The sequence below is a fragment of the Macrotis lagotis genome, chromosome X, assembly GCF_037893015.1.
Source record: "Macrotis lagotis isolate mMagLag1 chromosome X, bilby.v1.9.chrom.fasta, whole genome shotgun sequence".
NCBI lineage: Eukaryota > Metazoa > Chordata > Mammalia > Peramelemorphia > Peramelidae > Macrotis > Macrotis lagotis.
This window is the reverse complement of record NC_133666.1, coordinates 652,296,107-652,313,169: the sequence shown is the minus strand read 5'-3', so window position 1 is coordinate 652,313,169 and position 17,063 is coordinate 652,296,107.

Genomic DNA, 17,063 nt, shown 5'->3' with positions numbered 1-17,063 from the left:
TCTTTTCCCCATCTTGACGCCTTGATGAACAAATTCAATGCATTCCTTTCTTGATTCCTAGCCTCCTTATCATTTTACTAATTATTCTCTCCAAACCTCAGCCTTGGATCATTCCCACCATTTGTAGCCTTCACTATCTGTATTTTGCTGAAAAAAAAACCTGAAGAAAATTATAAAACCATGCTAACTGGGCTTATTAGAAATTGATGTTATACAATCTCAACTGAATTTCTATACTTCCCTTATCAACTCACTATCCCACTTCACTACAGTGGCTCTTCCAAGTCTTTTCATCCCTCCTCACACCTTCCATAACTTTCCCTCTTTCTTCTCCTCCCCTCTCAGTCAAGAACCTAGTCTTTTATTGAAAACCTCAAAGCCAATACCTATGAGCTCCATCTCTCCCACAGGCTCTTTTTGATATTTGAGTGACCTTACTCCTTACCAAGTCTAAGCCTTCTACATGCTTAAGTAATTCCATCTCCTCCAATAGAGTCCTCCCTCTGTCATCCCCACCCTGACCAATATTTTCACTCTCTTCCCATGAACTAGCCCCTTCCCTACTGCTACAAACAAGCCTACATCTCCTCCATTCACAAAAAAATAACCCTTACTTGATCTATTTATTTGATCTTTCTGTCTCCCCTAATAATCCTCCTATATCTCTCCTGATCTTTGTGATTAAACTCCATGAGAAAGCTATTTATGATTGATGTTTCCACTTACCCTCTTTCACTGTCTTCTTAACTCCTTACAATCTGACTTCTGACCTTTTCATTTCACTGAAACTATTCTGACCAATGATTTCTCAATGGTCAAATCCAAAAACCATTTCTTTTTATTTTTAAAAATTATTTAAAAATTTTTCAGTTCTAAATTCTCTCCATCCCTCCACCCCACACATATGAGAAGGCAAGAAATAAGCTATCCATTATACATATGAAGTCATGAAAAACATATTTCCACATTAGCCATGTTGAAAAAAAAAGGCAAGAAAAATAAAGAAATAAAATATGTTTAAAACTGCACCCAAAGTTCATCTATTCTCTATCTGTAGTTGGATAGCATTTTTATCATGAGCCCTTTGGAATTATCATGGATCATTGTTATTGATCAAAGTTGCTGTCTTTCAAAGTTGATTATCATTACAATTTTGCTCTTACTGTGCACAAAATTCTCCTGATTCTGCTTGCTTCCCAGGTTTTTCTGAAACTATGTTGTTCATCATTTATTACATCACAATAGTATTCCATCACAATCATTTACCATAACTTAACCTTTCAATTGATGGACATTCACTCAGTTTCCAATTCCCTGCCACCATGAAAAGAGCTGTTATAAATATTTTTGTACCTATGAATCATTTTCCTTTTTTCTTTGTTCTCTTTGGGAGTATTGATGGTTCAAAGAGTAGGTATAGTTTTATAGTCCTTTTGTCTGGACTAATTCACAACTCCATCAATAGTACATTAGTATGCCTATTTTCTCATACCTTTTCCAACATTTGTCTTTTTTTTTCCTTTTCTGTCATCTTAGCCAATCTTATTTTATATGAGAAGCTATCTCAGAATTGTTTTAATATGTATTTAATTATTAATAATTTTTAATATTTTTTGAGAGGCAATCAGGGTTAAGTGGTCATGATCACACACTATTATCAAGTATTTAAATCTGGATTTGAACTCAGATCCTCCTCCCTCCAGGTCCCTTAGCTGCTCCAATTTAGAACATTTTTATATGATAATGGTAGCTTTGATTTCTTCTGAAAACTGCCTGTTCATATCCTTTGACATTTGTCAATTGGGACATTTGACTCAGTTCCCTATGTAGCTGATAAATGAGATTTTTATCAGAGAAAATTGCTGATAAAATTCAATGGCCTTTTCTCAATTCTCATTCTCCATGATCTTTCTGTAATCTCTGACACTGTATATATCACTCTTTCCTCCTATCCTTCTGCCCACTCCTCTTTCTTTGCATCCAGATCATGTCCTCTAACTATAGTGATTTCATCGGCTCCCATGGATTTAATTACCACCTCAATGCTTATGATTTTCAAAAGTCCCTATCCTGCCCCATACTTTGTGTTGGTCTTCAATTCTCAAATCTCCAACTGCCTTTCAGACATTTCAAACTAGATGTACATTACACATCTTAAACTCAACATGTCCAAAATAAAACTCATTTTATTTCCCCTTAAGTCCTTCTCCCCCCTTAACTTCTCTTATAGTAGAGGAAACACCACCTTCCCATCCCTCAGGCTCACAAAGTCATCCTGGTCTCCCCATCATCCCCATATTCAAGCTGCTGCTAAGACCTGTTGATTTCACCTCAACAGCATCTCCTCAGTACTGCCCCTCCTCTCCCCTGACACCAGTCCTACTCTGCAGCAGATCCTCATTATCTCATGCCTAACTGTTTAATAGCTTGCTGGTGGGTCTGCCTATCTCATCTCTCCCTACTCCAATTCATTCTTCATTCAGGCTGGAAAGTGATTTTTCATAAAGTGCAGCCTGATAATGTCATATCTTTATACAATAACCTCCAAGATCAAGTATTGATTGCTCTGTTTTGGTATTTAAGCTCCTCATAACCTAGACCCTTCTTGTCTTTACAGTCTCTTACACTTATTCTCCAAAATCCAGTGATCTTACTTTTGGATCCAGTTATATTGGCCTTCTGGATATTCCCAGGAACAAAAACACTCCATCTCTTGGCTCTGGGCATTTTCTCTGGCTATTCTCCATGTCTGGATCATTCTCCTTCCTTCACTCCTCTGCTGACCTCTCTTATTTCCCTTATGTCCACACCAAAATCCTTCCTTCTACAGGAAGCCTTTTCCAACCCCTCTTAATTTGGGGGCCTTCCTTCTGTTAACTATTTCCTATTTATCCTGTATAGAGCTTATTTGTATATATTTATTTGTGGTTTCCCCAATTAGATTAGAAGCCTTTTGCTTCTTCTATTTCCAGCACTTAGCACAGTACCTAACATATAGTAGGTGCTTAAGAAATGCTTATTGATTAATTAATTGATTGACTGAGTAGAACTGTAAGACCCAGAAAGAGTAAGAATAGAACTCAGACTCCATGAAGAAATCTAATACCTGATGGGAGAGGAAGGATCTTGAATGGTGTAATAACCAAGGAGGGCACACTGATTCAGAATTGAAAGAAGGATGCCAGAGGTATCTGAACTTAAACATGAGTCCGTAATAGAGTGTACCCATCTATAACTGTGGGAGCCTGTGGCAAGACTGCTTGTCACTATAAGCCTATTCATGATCCCTTATTGAGCCTGGCTTTGACTCTGCTTATGGATTTATCCTTTCTATCACAGATGATTATTTCTTTTTTTAATGGAGTTCCTAAATAAGAAGATCAAGGGAATGTAATATATAGAGACTTTAAAAATCACTTGATTAAGAATCCACAATGTTCTTGTGGAAAAGTCAGAGAAATATGGTCTCAGATAGATAATAGAAATATTAGAAAGAGTTAGAACTGAATGAACAGCCACCCTCAAAGATTAGGCATTGATAGATAGATCAGTGTCAACTTGGCAAGAGGTCTCCAAAGAAGTGTCTCAGGGATCTGTGATTGGTCCAGAACTGTTTAACATTTTTCTCAATGATTTGACTTTAAAAGTTAAACAAAGGGTTTTATTTGATCCTGGAGGTAATAGGGAGTCACATAATTATTACCTTCATCATCATGATGATTATTATTAATATGAAGTCACTTGAGTTATTGGAATAAGGGTGACTTGGGAAGACCTGTACTTTAGGAAAATCATTTTATCAGCTGAGTGAAGGGGGACCTGGAGTGAGGAAAGACATATCATTATTTTCTCCGGCTTACTTTAGCAGCATGTGAATAGTAATCCAGGTAGAAGATAGTGGGGTTAATCCAAGGCTGAGATTTGGCAAAGCAATACAGGCAATAAGATAAAGGGTCAAGGGACTCAAGAGAAGAGAAAAGTGAAGAGTTGAAGGAGTCAAAAGGGGGAAGGGAGAAAGAAAGAGGAGTGGAGGAGAGGCTGGAAAAAACTGAGGGTAGAGAAATCAGAGGTCATTGATGAAGATGAAGAATAAGACTTAGGGTTGCGAGGCAAAGGGAAAGGTAGAAAAACAGTAGATTGTGATTAGACAAAATTACTACAGAGTTCATGAAAATGGAAATGGACCACTGGTATGTGATGGCAAGATTATGGGCATGACCATTCCACATGTAACTGAGATATGCTCAAGGAACAGGTTATGGAAAATGAGTTGGTCGAGGTACTAAGAAGTTAGGGTCTTTGAGAAAATATCACTATGTATGAAGTACCCTAGCAAGAGCTGAGGAAGAGAGAAAGACTATGAACTAGACACCAAACTCACTGAAGAAAGAGGTAGTGTGTTGTGTAGATCAGTCCACAACAGCCTCCAGAATGGATGATAATTCTGGTCTGAATAAATAAATCTCAAAAAAGGCGAGATTACTAAATGATGTTGGTAAAGGAAGAACCTGGAAATGTTGATAGGGAGAAAAGAATATTCTAATTCCTCCACCAGGATCAGTGAGTCAATGAGTACAAAGAAATTGTGTCATCCAGTTAAAGATAGGTATTAATGAGTTCAAGAAGAGGGAGGGAGGAAGAAAGGAAAAAAGTCTCAGATCAAAGCTACTTTGTTTCCTATAGAGCAGATATTCTTAACTGTTACTGGAAGCTATGAATAGTTTTAGTCAGGGACTTGGAGGGTGAGGCTAAGGGGCATGGGAATAAGGGAATAGGTAGTGGGGGATGGATTGAGAAGGGGATTGACTAATGTCAATTAGAATCAGTTACAGATGGGAGGAAATGATAAAGATGAAGGTTGTTAGTGATTAAGGAGTGAGTTCAGGTTGGTGGTCATTCTTCAATGTTCAAAGGGGCTCAGTCTAAGGTGGCGATGTCCCAGATCATGAGGAAGCTGAGCAGCTGGAAATCAGAGGGAAGAACGGGAGGGGAAGGTCCTTGGTGCAAGCAAGGAGGCTGCTGTGGAGTTGTTTTTGTTGACCCCATTTGGGCTTTATTTTTGGCAGATACTAGAATGTTTTGTCATTTTTTTCCCCAGCTCACTTTACAGAGGAGGAAACTGAGGCAAACAGGGTTCAGTGACTTGAGCAGGATTACACAGTTTGCAAGTGTCTGAATCTGGATTTGAACTTAGGTCTTTCTAACTTCAGGTCACTATGGTGCCATCTATCTACTTTGGAGTTGGTGGCCTGAAGGGGGGCCTAAAGCATGATGGAATGGAGCTTAGGGAGACCAGGAAGCCTGACAGGTGGTCATCTAGTTTCTGCTCTGTAGGCATGCAAGGAGGGGGACCCACCTGATTTGGAGCTTCAATTGGCCTTTTTTTGCCACTTCTATTCATTGCTGTTCCTTCTGTTCTCTGGGGCCAATCAGAACAAGTCTAATTCCCTCCTTCATAGCACAGCCCTTGAATACTCTCCTTTCCCATCCCATCTCCAACCTTCCCCTTTTCTTCTCTTGGCTAAAGCTGTCCAGTTTCTTTAACTGTTCCTCTTATAACAGGAACCCAATTGCCACCAGTTATTTGTTTAGCCATAGTCATGACAGAAATACCCAGTTGTTATTCTCATGAATAGCCCATTGACTCCCTTTGGAGAATACTACACTGTCTCATTCTCATATTAATTTCCTATAACCTTGCTACATTTCCTTTTTTTTTTAGTAATTGAAACGGAAGATGGCATTCTACTTTGTCCCAGTCTTTGATACCATTCAAGGAAATTAATTATTAAGCAGAAATTAAAAATAAAAGGCAGCTAGGTGGCACAATGGATAAAACATTTAACTTGGAGCCAGGAAGACCTGAATTCAAATCTGGCCTCAGATACTTATTAACTGTGTGACCCTAAATGAGTCACTTCACCTCTGTCTGCTTCCTCAACTGTACAATTGAGATTAAATGGGGTAAATTTTATAAAGTTCTTATCACAGTGCTTGGAAGGTGCTTAATAAGTGTTTGTTTAAAAAAATCCATTGTCTGAGTACTTGCTATTTGTGAGACTTTCGACAACAGACTGTATATGCCCATAGACAACTCCAGGACATCTAGGAGAATAGCCATCCAGAGGGTTTCCTTGAGAACCTTGGTTGTGGTAAAAACCACCCCTCTAGGATCCAAAGAAACAGTGGGGAGGGTAAGTTGATCAAGTGAGACTGATGGGTCCTTATATGTGGAGGCTCAAACTCCTAAATGTGATTCCAAATCCTACCAGTAGTCTTTCCCTTAAAAGACAGTAGAGTCAGTTCTTTAGCAAAAGCAAATTTACTCAAATAACGAAGCAAAAACCAGCCACAAAGCATTACCCTCAACATTAGGGACCCAATTCTCACACAAATTCACCCAGAGTCCAGGAGGGAACATGAGGGAGAATAAATTTAAAATACAGTGGTAATGAGGTACACATATAGAGGATCCATGTAGCCAAGGCAACTGAAAATTTGGAATATGATAGACCTCGATGTCCTTATATTTATGGAAAGGGCTCATCATACTTTATGTGAATTGCTCTGATGTTTAGCTATAGCTATTCCTCCTAGAATGCAGTCTATTGCTGGACTGGGTGAAGCAGGTTATAGTTGTTATATTGGCTCCTCAAGAGACTGGTGGGTCTAGCTTCTGTTGAACAGAGCCAGGCAGTCCACTCTGCCCAGTACTGGTCAGTTGCTAGGTCATGAAGTTCTTTGGAAAGCCTAACATTATTATTGGTGGAATTGTGAACTGATCCAACCATTCTGAGAGCAATATGGAAGTATGCCCAAAGAGCAATAAAACTGTTCATATCCTTTGAGCCAGAATTCCAATACTAGGCCTATAACAAAGAATTGGAAATTGAGGGAATGCCCACCAATTGGGGAATGGCTGAATAAGTTATGGTATATGAATGTTATGGAATACCTTTGTTCTATAAGACCATAAATGGTCTGACTCTAGGGAAGCATGGAATGAATTATAGGAACTAATGCTGAGCGAAGGGAACAGAAGCTAGAGAACATTGTACCCATTAACACATTGTTAGTTTATCAGCCTTGACAGATGTGGCTCCTCTCTGCAGTTCAGAGAGCTAGAACAGCCTTGGGAGATCTATGGACAATGCTATCCCCATCCAGAGGAAGAAAAACAAAACAAAACAAATAAAAAACCCCCTTTAGAATCTGAATGAACACTACATCACTTTTAAAAAAATTCTCTTATATATTTCTTTTCTATCTCATGGTTTTCTTTCTTTTTCCTTCTTCCTAATTCCTCATATGGAAAATGACTAATCTCTAAACATGTTAAACACAAATGTGTGTGTACAATATTCACCTGGCTGTTCGCCGATGAGGGGAGGGAGGTGGGAAGAGAGGGTGGAAGGAAATTATGTAATTCCAAAATATGCATGTGCATGTGAATGAATGTTGAAAACCTTTCATAGCATATGATTGGAAAAATAAAATAAAATATCAATAAAAAAAGCGCCTAGCATTTCTGCCTGGATATGTTAGATCCTCTGGTCTCTCTCCTTCTCTGTGTCTCTCTCCTCTCTGCCTCTCTGTGTCTCTCTCTGTCTCCGTCTGTCTGTCTGGAGATGTCCTACATTCCCTTCAGCTAGAGGGATCAAAAGTTCCTCCAGCTAGGACAAGGACCCTTAATTTAAGATGGAAGCTCCTTTAGAGCCTCAGCTCTGAGGTTGTTTGTCACTTCCAGATGAGAGGAGCCTTGCCTCTCCTTTGGCCAGAATCTTCCTGGATCAAAAGCCACTTCTCTCCATAAGACACTCCATATTGCCTGAAGGTGCTTAGTTTCAGTTCAGTCATTTTTATTTCCTACACTCCTTTGACTGGGACAGAGGTGTAAATTCAGTGTATGCCCTTAGGGCAATTCACAGTCTTGCATAATAAATTAAGGTATTCCTGCTTCCCATCTTTTCTAGGTGGGAAAATATCTATTTTGCATGTGGAAACCTCCCCCCCCCTTTACCTTTCAATGTTTCAGTGTTTTAGCTCATACAGATTATCAACTTTTGCTGATGGTCTCTCACTGGAGCCTCAGTTTCCTCATCTGTAAAATACGTAGAGAAGGAAATGGCAAACCACTTCAGTATCTTTGTCAAGAAAACCTGAAATGCAGTGGATAGAGTACCAGCCCTGGAGTCAGGAGTACCTGTGTTCAAATCCCGTCTCAGACACTTAATAATTACCTAGCTGTGTGACCTTGGGCTAGTCACTTAACCCCATTGCCTTTGCCAAAAAAAAAAAAAGAAAAGAAAAGAAAAAGAAAACCTGAAATGGGGCCATGAAGAGCTGGACAGAGCTGAAGTGAATGAACAACACTGGGGCATCTCTCTTACATTCATTTTTGTTAGACTTTGGTTCCATTTATGTCTGACCTAGAGCTATCCATTGCTATATTTTAAGCTATGATCTAGACAGCTAAAACCCTTTCTCAGGTTTTGTATCTTTAATTATTCTGTTCATTTCCTAAGTCCTTCTCACTCTTCTGAAGGCCTTGCCTTCAACTGATGGCAGATGATAAATAACATCTATGCTTTTAAGAGTTTTGGTTTCTTGCTTATGTAACTTTTCAAATTTACCCAGTTACCCCTCAAATCTTCCACTCATCTCTAAGGCCACATTTGGCTATGCTACACATGACAACCTCAATTCTCTCTCCTCCTACCCCACCCCGCCAAAATTAACTAAGCTATAGGCTCTGGGAAGTGGGTGGTCAAGGCAGAAGCCTTCAGGATAAGGGAAGATCCTAAAATGTTGCTTTGCATTCAGGTGACTAATTTTCAGAAGCTTGAGAAGTGACCAGTTTGTCCCATTCATTCTTCACCATTTAGCAGCAAATACTCTCAAAATGAATGGTTATATGGTAAATATAGCAACATGTGAGAGAAAGGAACATACACAAACCCTAGAGAAATTTATCCAAGGCTACAAGTATAGTTAATTGGCTCCAGAGCTAAGTACATGGTCACTGTAGCCTCACATCCTGTTTCTTCCAGATGACATGTATATTCTTATCTGGCTCTCTAAGCTGTTTCTCATGCCAACAACTGGCAGCCACATGTGTACCAGTATTCAAGGAATCATTCATAGGTTGGCAAGAGTTTAAAGGAAATGGTAATGCTTGGCTAGACACAGGCAGTTGTTTTTAGGGTTAGAGTGCTTTTTTTTTCCTTACTGAAGGTCTTGGGCTTGGAGTCTGAAAAAGATCCTTTTTTCTTTACATTCTTTTTGTTTTTGCAAGGCAATGGGGTTAAGTGAGTTGCCCAAGGTCACACAGCTAGGTAATTATTATTAAGTGTCTCAGGTCACATTTGAACTCAGGTCCTCCTGACTCCAGGTCAGGTGCTCCCATCCACTGCACCACTTTTCTATCCCTTTTCTTTCCATTCTTAAAGCAGAGAGACCTTCACCCTCTTTCAGGATGTAAGGATAGCAAATACAGAAAGTGTTATTAAAACAGTTAAAGGGGTTATTGGTTGTGCTCATCCCCTGAATCTCCATGATCCCTTTTGGATTTGTTGTTTTGTTGTTGTTTGGGCAAAGATACTGTAATGTTTTGCCATTTCCATTTTCAGCTCATTTTACAGATGAGGAAACTGAGGCAACCAGGGTTAAGTGATTTGTCCAGGGTTATGCAACTAGTAAGTGTCTGAGGTCCTATTTGAACATAGGTCCTCTTGACTGCTGGACCAGAACTCAATCTACTTCACCATTTCACTTGTCATTAAAACAGATATTAATCTATATATTTAAAATATCACATTGATATGGTCACACATATAAATAGACACATATGTGATACTTATGACAATTGTGGTTCCTTCCCTGGTGTCCTTGGGTCATGTAGCTTGAGTAAGCCTTTAGGAAGATTGCACATCATTGTAATCCAGAGAAAGAGCACAAATCTGAACTGACCAGCAGTTTGAGTCACAAGGTCAACACCCAGTTTTATCTTGGTGCCTGTGAGGGATTTTTTCAAAAGTTGCAGTACCCCCACTGGCCAACAGAAGAACGTTCCTGGGGCGGCTAGGTTGCACAGTGGTTAGAACACCGGCCCTGGAGTCAGGAGTACGTGAGTTCAAATCCAATCTCAGACACTTAATTGTTACCTAGCTGTGTGGCCTTGGACAAGCCACTTAACCCCATTGCCTTGCAAAAACCTAAAAAGAAAAAAAAGAAGGTTCCCAAGTGGTTTGCATTAACTCACCAGAGCCAGAATTAATCTAGGTATTGAAATGGAATGTTACTCGAAATAATAAAAGTACAAAATCTGTTTTCTCTTCATAGCTTATGAGCCACTATCCAGTGTCTTTTTCTCTCTATTCTCTAACCCTTTATATTCATGTTTTGAAAGTCTTAGCATACTGTGATTACATTATTATTTTACCTTATATTACATTAGTATTGAAAGTGAAAAATGAAAGGAAATGAGTTGAGTGTAAAATGGAGGACTGGTCCAGAAGCTCAGCCCTTATGAATATGCAAAGAACTAATGCAATTATCACATGGATTTTGTATCAGGCACTTTGTAACAAATTCTGGTTGGCTAGCTATTCAATGAAAAGGACTCTTTCCACATTCACAAGGTAGTAGATGACCAGAGCTTTGGTCTTCTCTTTGGCTCTCTTTTTCCTGTCTGGATGTGTTCAGGTTCAAAAAAGAAAGACAATGATATAAAGGAAGAGACCTTTGACCCTTCCCATTAGAAGTCAATATGTGGCCCTTGAATATAGGTCTTGTTATATGCTTTAGCATTTATTCTTTCATTTGAGATGAATGATGTTAGAGACTTTGCAAGTTTCAAAAAGTTAGGAGAGTGAACCACCAGAGGGATCTAGGGGTGGGGCCCATGCCAGAGTTTTAAGTTAGCTGATACAGCTTTGGAGCCCCAAGGAGCAAAGACCCATCATTGGGACCAGCCCAGAGTTAGCTGAAGGCTCATCCAATAATGTTGTATTTGGACATGAACTTGGTGGAGGCAATGCTGAGCCCTCTTCTTTGGTGGTAGAGGGGAGAATGTTAGAGGGAAATGTTTATTTGTCCGTTCCTGCTATATTTGGGGGGGGGGGGGAATAGTCACTTTGTAAAATCTAATTTATGATAAATGTGTGTGGAAAATTTCTGGTGAAGTTCTGTCAGGTTAAAGAAGTGTTAATATCAAGAAAAAAAACTTGCATTCTAAGGGACCCAGGACATCCTGTTTTTGCAATGACTGTTTTTTCCAACTGAGGCACTAACCATGAGAATCCTACTTTTTCTAGTCAAAACAGTATGAAGGTGATCAGAATCTTTAAACGAAGAGGGGCCAGTAACAGGTCACCCTATCATCTGATGAGAGACATAGTTTGAAAATATTACATTCCTTTCTTTGCACCTGTTAATAGGATAGATTTATGGGAATAAATTGTACCCCCCCAAAAACCCAGCAAATGGGCTGAAGGGGAAGAGGGGCTAGGGAGAAGGTAGTGTAGTGGGGAAATGTCGTTAGAAATTATATAAACCAAATTTCTTGTGCTTTCAGTGTGACTCTCTGATTTGAATGTGCCCTCTCTCTCTCTGGAAAGGAAATAAACAACTTTCCTTTGCTCAGACCAGTCTCTGCAAATTTTCTTTAATATATTTTTATCACACACAGTTTTAATGCATTGGCTGGGAAGAATCCCTTCCTCAAGACTCTCCTGGACACTGATATATGAGCAGGCACCAGCTGAATTTTTCCATAGTTTGGGATTTAGTGCCTGGGCAGATCCTTTAGGGAGTGGGGAGGAATCTGGAGGAGAGACTCAGTTTGAGCAAAATTGAGAGTTTGAAGGCCTCCAGAGGCAGAAACAACAAAAGGGAGATAAGCCCTGCTGGAGGAGTTGACCCACTGCAATGGTATACACAGGTCATATGAGTTTGTGTACAAACAGCCAGGCAAGCAAGACCAGTGATTCCAGGGCCTGGCAAGATTCAATAAGCCCTTGGCTCACTTGGCAGCTCTGCCTTTCTTCTAAGCAGTTCGGGTCTGTAAAGATAGAGGCAGAGGGAAGCCCCCCCCACACACCCACAGTCTATTGGGGAGGGGGTGTCCAGAGACATCCCTCAAGCAGTTTGAGTCTGCAGGAGTACCAGAGGTCATCTTGAATGAGATGGGAGGGTCAAAACTAAGTGGCAAGGAATCATTATTACCCCTTGAACTGCCAGCTGAGAGCTTGAGGGTCTAGACTTAGTAATTAGGGTGAAATATTAAAAGTATCAAGGAAAAGATAAAAGAAAATGAATAAATACTGTTGTCTAATTTGGGCTGGAGCCCAACTGGGAGGAAACATCTTCTGGCCAAAGTTCAGTTCATCTGAGGATTAGGTTTGCCAAAATTTGAATATTTATGTAAATTCTAAAACTCCTTTTTTTGTTTTATTAAGCGTCTAAGGTCAGATTTGAATTCAGGTTCCCCTGACTCCAGGGCCAGTGCTCTATCCACTAAAACTCCTCTTAAGGAGGAAGAGGTTTATGCAGCCTAATGGCTGCCTATGGTGGGTTAGTTTTTAGTAAAGGATGAATGAAAGGAGGAGGAAAATTCCTTTGCTAGCACTCTCCCCTCCCTACATCCCTCTGCAAGTCACTTCCCAGTTTCGGCTGTAGCCTTCTCCCTTGGCTTCTCCTGAACAGCCACAGGAGTGGGGGCTGGTGGGGAGCAGACTGAGGAGACTTGATTGATTTAGTGGGACCCATCATAACTTTCTTACACTCACCCCTAGGAGAGAACTGAAACAGTTCTTGAAGACGAGGAGAATTTTCCTCTTCCCTTGGCATAGGGATTAATTGCAATTCTAGGAATCTTCTTTTACTTTTTCTCTTCCCTGGCTTCTTCTCTGCTATTCTGGGCTTCCAGATATCTTTTCCCCCTCCCTCCTCCCCCTGCTTCCTTTTTCCTTCCTGGCTCACCTATCTTGACCTTGAAGTTAGCAGAAAGAAGAATTAAGAAAAAGAACTAATTAAGAGAGAGGGAATTGGTTCATGAAGGTAAAATAAGTGTTAAAAAAGGGAATTCATTTGGAGTTAAAAGAAACAGAAAAGACACTATTACTAGATGGGGAAATACGTTAAATAAAGAAATTATTAAAAGAAATGCTATTTTACATTGAGAAAGCTTTGAGGAAGTAAATTCCAGGAAGACAAGAGAGTCAAGTCAGTTCTAAAGTATGTAATTTGATTATATAGAGATGCCAGAAAAAGGGAAACTGAAGCATGTACTGGAAATAGTTGATCATTTAACAGAATGACTCCAAGTTTACTCTATGGTAACACTGTAGCTTCAGGAGTTTATTAGTATAGATTCTGAAAATGTTAGATATTACAGAAAAAAATGGGACAATTGAGAATTGAAGAACAGAAGATACCCTCCTCTAGAAAAGATTTAGGACTGTCCCCTTAAAAAAAAGTTATTTGGATTACTCTAGCTGAAGGGGGAGCAGGAGATATTCTAATTAGACTGTGGGATTTTTGAGTGACTTTGCCTTCTCAAAAGTTATATTAGTTAAAATCAAGAAATGTTAAATATTAAAACATTTGAATGGAAAAGTGTATTGTGAAAAATGGAATCATGTATGTGGTCTGTATAGCTATAAAATAATGCTTTAAATAAGCTGTGGGAATCTAGTTCAGAACAGTATGTACTAAAATCAAAGAGCTAATGGAAAAGAATAGTGGAATAGTATATTAAGAGAAAATGGAAGTAGTTCAGACTGAGTAATGGGTTCTGAAAGAATTGGGAAGAGAATAAAAAGTGTTGGCAAGGGAAAATGAAAAGGCATATATAGAGAAAATTGGGGTTCTGGAACCATTTGTGAAGTATGGAAATTGGTTAAAGCATGTAGAAAGAAGGTATGAGTGGGTGTGACTTTGTATAATTAAAAAGATGGATTCTGGGGGCTTTGAAAAGTAATTTAAAAATCAATGTAAGGGGGCAGCTAGGTGGCACAGAAGATAGAGCACCGATCCTGGAGTTAGGAGCACCTGAGTACAAATCCAGTCTCAGACACTTAATAAAGCTAGGTGGCCTTGGGCAAGCCACTTAAGCCCATTTTGCCTTGCAAAAACCTAAAAAAAAAAAATCATTGTAAGAAGAGAAAAGGTATAGAGAATTATAAGTCTATATGGAGATATATATTTAAATGAGGTTAGGGTAATTTGAAAATTGCTTAGACTGCCACTTTTGCAATATCTGGCAGTGATTTGATTGGAAATTAATGAACCCCATATTCTGAAAAGTTTGATATGAAAACAATTGCTAGGTAAATGTTAATTTTTTAATTATCTTATTGTTTCTTCAATTAAATAATTCTATAATGTGTTAATCTTTTGTACAAAGTAATTTGAAAGGGCGGCTAGGTGGCGCAGTGGATAGAGCACCGGCCCTGGAGTCAGGAGTACCTGAGTTCAAATCCGACCTCAGACACTTAATAATTACCTAGCTGTGTGGCCTTCGGCAAGCCGCTTAACCCCATTTGCCTTGCAAAAAAACCTTAAAAAAAAAAACAAAGTAATTTGAAAATACATGTAACTGAATTATTGGGTTTGTAAAAATGTACTATTTTGATAATAATATGGTAATCTTCCCAAATGTTTTAATTTAAGAAATGTTGATCAATAAGGATAAAAAGCTCAGTTAAAGCATTGAGAAGTTAGAAATGCTTTGATAAAGATAAGAGGAATTTGCAAATTTTTAGGTTTTTGAAAAAGAAAATAATTAAAGGATATTTTGGATATGATATTTGAAAGTTAAGAGAAATATAAAGAAAAGCTTTTTTTTTTAGGTAATTATTAAGTGTCTGAGACCGGATTTGAACCCAGGTACTCCTGACTCCAGGGCCTGTGCTCTATCCACTACGCCACCTAGCCACCCTAAAGAAAATCTTTTAATTATAAAAAGGAATTTTTAGAAACATCTGGTTTTAAGAATTTTTCTGTGTTGCAAAGTTCTATTAGAGTAAAGGGAATACACATGAAATTGAAATATGTTATATATAATTAGTAAACTTTGTATAAGAATAGATTCAAGTCAAACTTTTTGAGACTTTAAAGGTTGTATTATAATAAACAACAAATTGAAGATTCATCTATCACATCTGTAAAGATTGCCTATGAGAAAGCTAGAGAATACCTTATCAACAGTCTATCTCTCAAGGTCTTTTTGGCCCAGAGAGTTTGTGAAAAGCTTTGTTTTTTCACCTCGTGTTTATGAAAGGGAATATTTATATGTAAAATCAAAATAGTTTAATATCTATTATTTAAGAAGAAGAAAAATGTATTTTGTTCTGTTGTAGATAAAAGTTTACATTGGGGTTTTAAAATTATCATATGTATAAGACTAAGTTCATGGACAATCTTTTTTTTTTGCAAGGCAATGGGGTTAAGTGGCTTGCCCAAGGCCACACAGCTAGGTAATTATTAAGTGTCTAAGACCGGATTTGAACTCAGGTACTCCTGACTCCAAGGCCAGTGCTCTATCCACTGTGCCACCTAGCCGCCCCCAATCTTATTTTCTTTTTGAAAATAGAAATGTGTTTGGAAAAGGAGGTAAATAAACTTATGAAACAAAAAACATAAAAGATTTATGTGTAAAAGATATTCAATTATAAGGTTAACTTTAAGAGAATTTGCTTTGTTTTTGCTTTAAGAGATGTCAGCATGGAAACCTTAGGTTTCATGTAGATTAAGAATTAAGTGTACAATGTTATAGAAACAAAATGGTAAATTCTGAATAGTGTATAGGAGATTGGGAAGTATATCTTGCAAGATACCCTTCCAATAATGAATAAGTGTGAGGGGCTTGAAAAATGATTGGGAAATAGAAACACTATGTAACCTCTAGTTAGGTAAATTATTGATGAATAAGATGTTGAATAGTTCTTATTAGTTATGCAATCTACTTTTTATAAATATAAGCTAGTTTAATGTAATGATGTCAAAGATTGAAATTAATAATTGATTGCTTTATTAGGATAATGAGGGAAAACACCAAAAGTCATGACCCCTTTGGGATCTTTGAAATTTTTTATCTCTTTTTTTAATCTCTTTTTTTGGGGGGGGGTTGTTTATTTGTTTTTTTGGCAAGGCAAATGGGGTTAAGTGGCTTGCCCAAGGCCACACAGCTAGGTAATTATTAAGTGTCTGAGGTCAGATTTGAACTCAGGTACTCCTGACTCCAGGGTTGATGCTCTATCCACTGTGCCACCTAGCTGCCCTGCTCTTTGAAATTTTTAAGCAATGTGTTGGACCTCATTCTAGATCTGTAGCTCTATGTATAAACAAAATAATGGAAGGATTCTTTTGCAAAATCCAATAATTAATGTGTTACTCTTATTACTGTTATACAGAAGGCTAGAAGGAAGGGTCTCTAGCCAAGAGATCCCTGATATACCATCTTTATCTAGGAATAAAGTAGATATGATTTCAGACAAAAGGATGCAAGTCTAGAGATCAGAAGTTAGTGCCTCCAAAAGAAAAGACCTTCTGGTTGAGTTATGGAACATACTTGCAAAGATATTTTTTATGTCAGTGAATACTTCAGATGCTGGGGGGAACTTGACTGCTCTTTGAATAAGTTTAAAAGATAACCTTATTGGGGTGGCTAGGTGGCGCAGTGGATAGATCACTGGCCCTGGTGTCAGGAGTACCTGGGTTCAAATCCAGCCTCAGACACTAATTACCTAGCTGTGTGGACTTGGGCAAGCCACTTAATCCCATTGCCTTGTTAAAAAAAAATAATCCTGTTTAGTGAATTCTAATTACAGGGACCCAAAGGGATGCTCAGAGTAGATATATGTGTAGGGAAGGGAGCTTATAAATTGTGACCACCCCTGATTCAGATTACATTTAATATTTTGACCTTCTGAACTGAATTCACATGGAGGTCTAATTAGATGAAATGACTATTTTAAATCATGGGACTTTTAATTGACTTTTGTTATGTCTAATATCAGTGAATGATCAGTGAAGAAAGTGTTGTTGGGCCAATGCTCTTT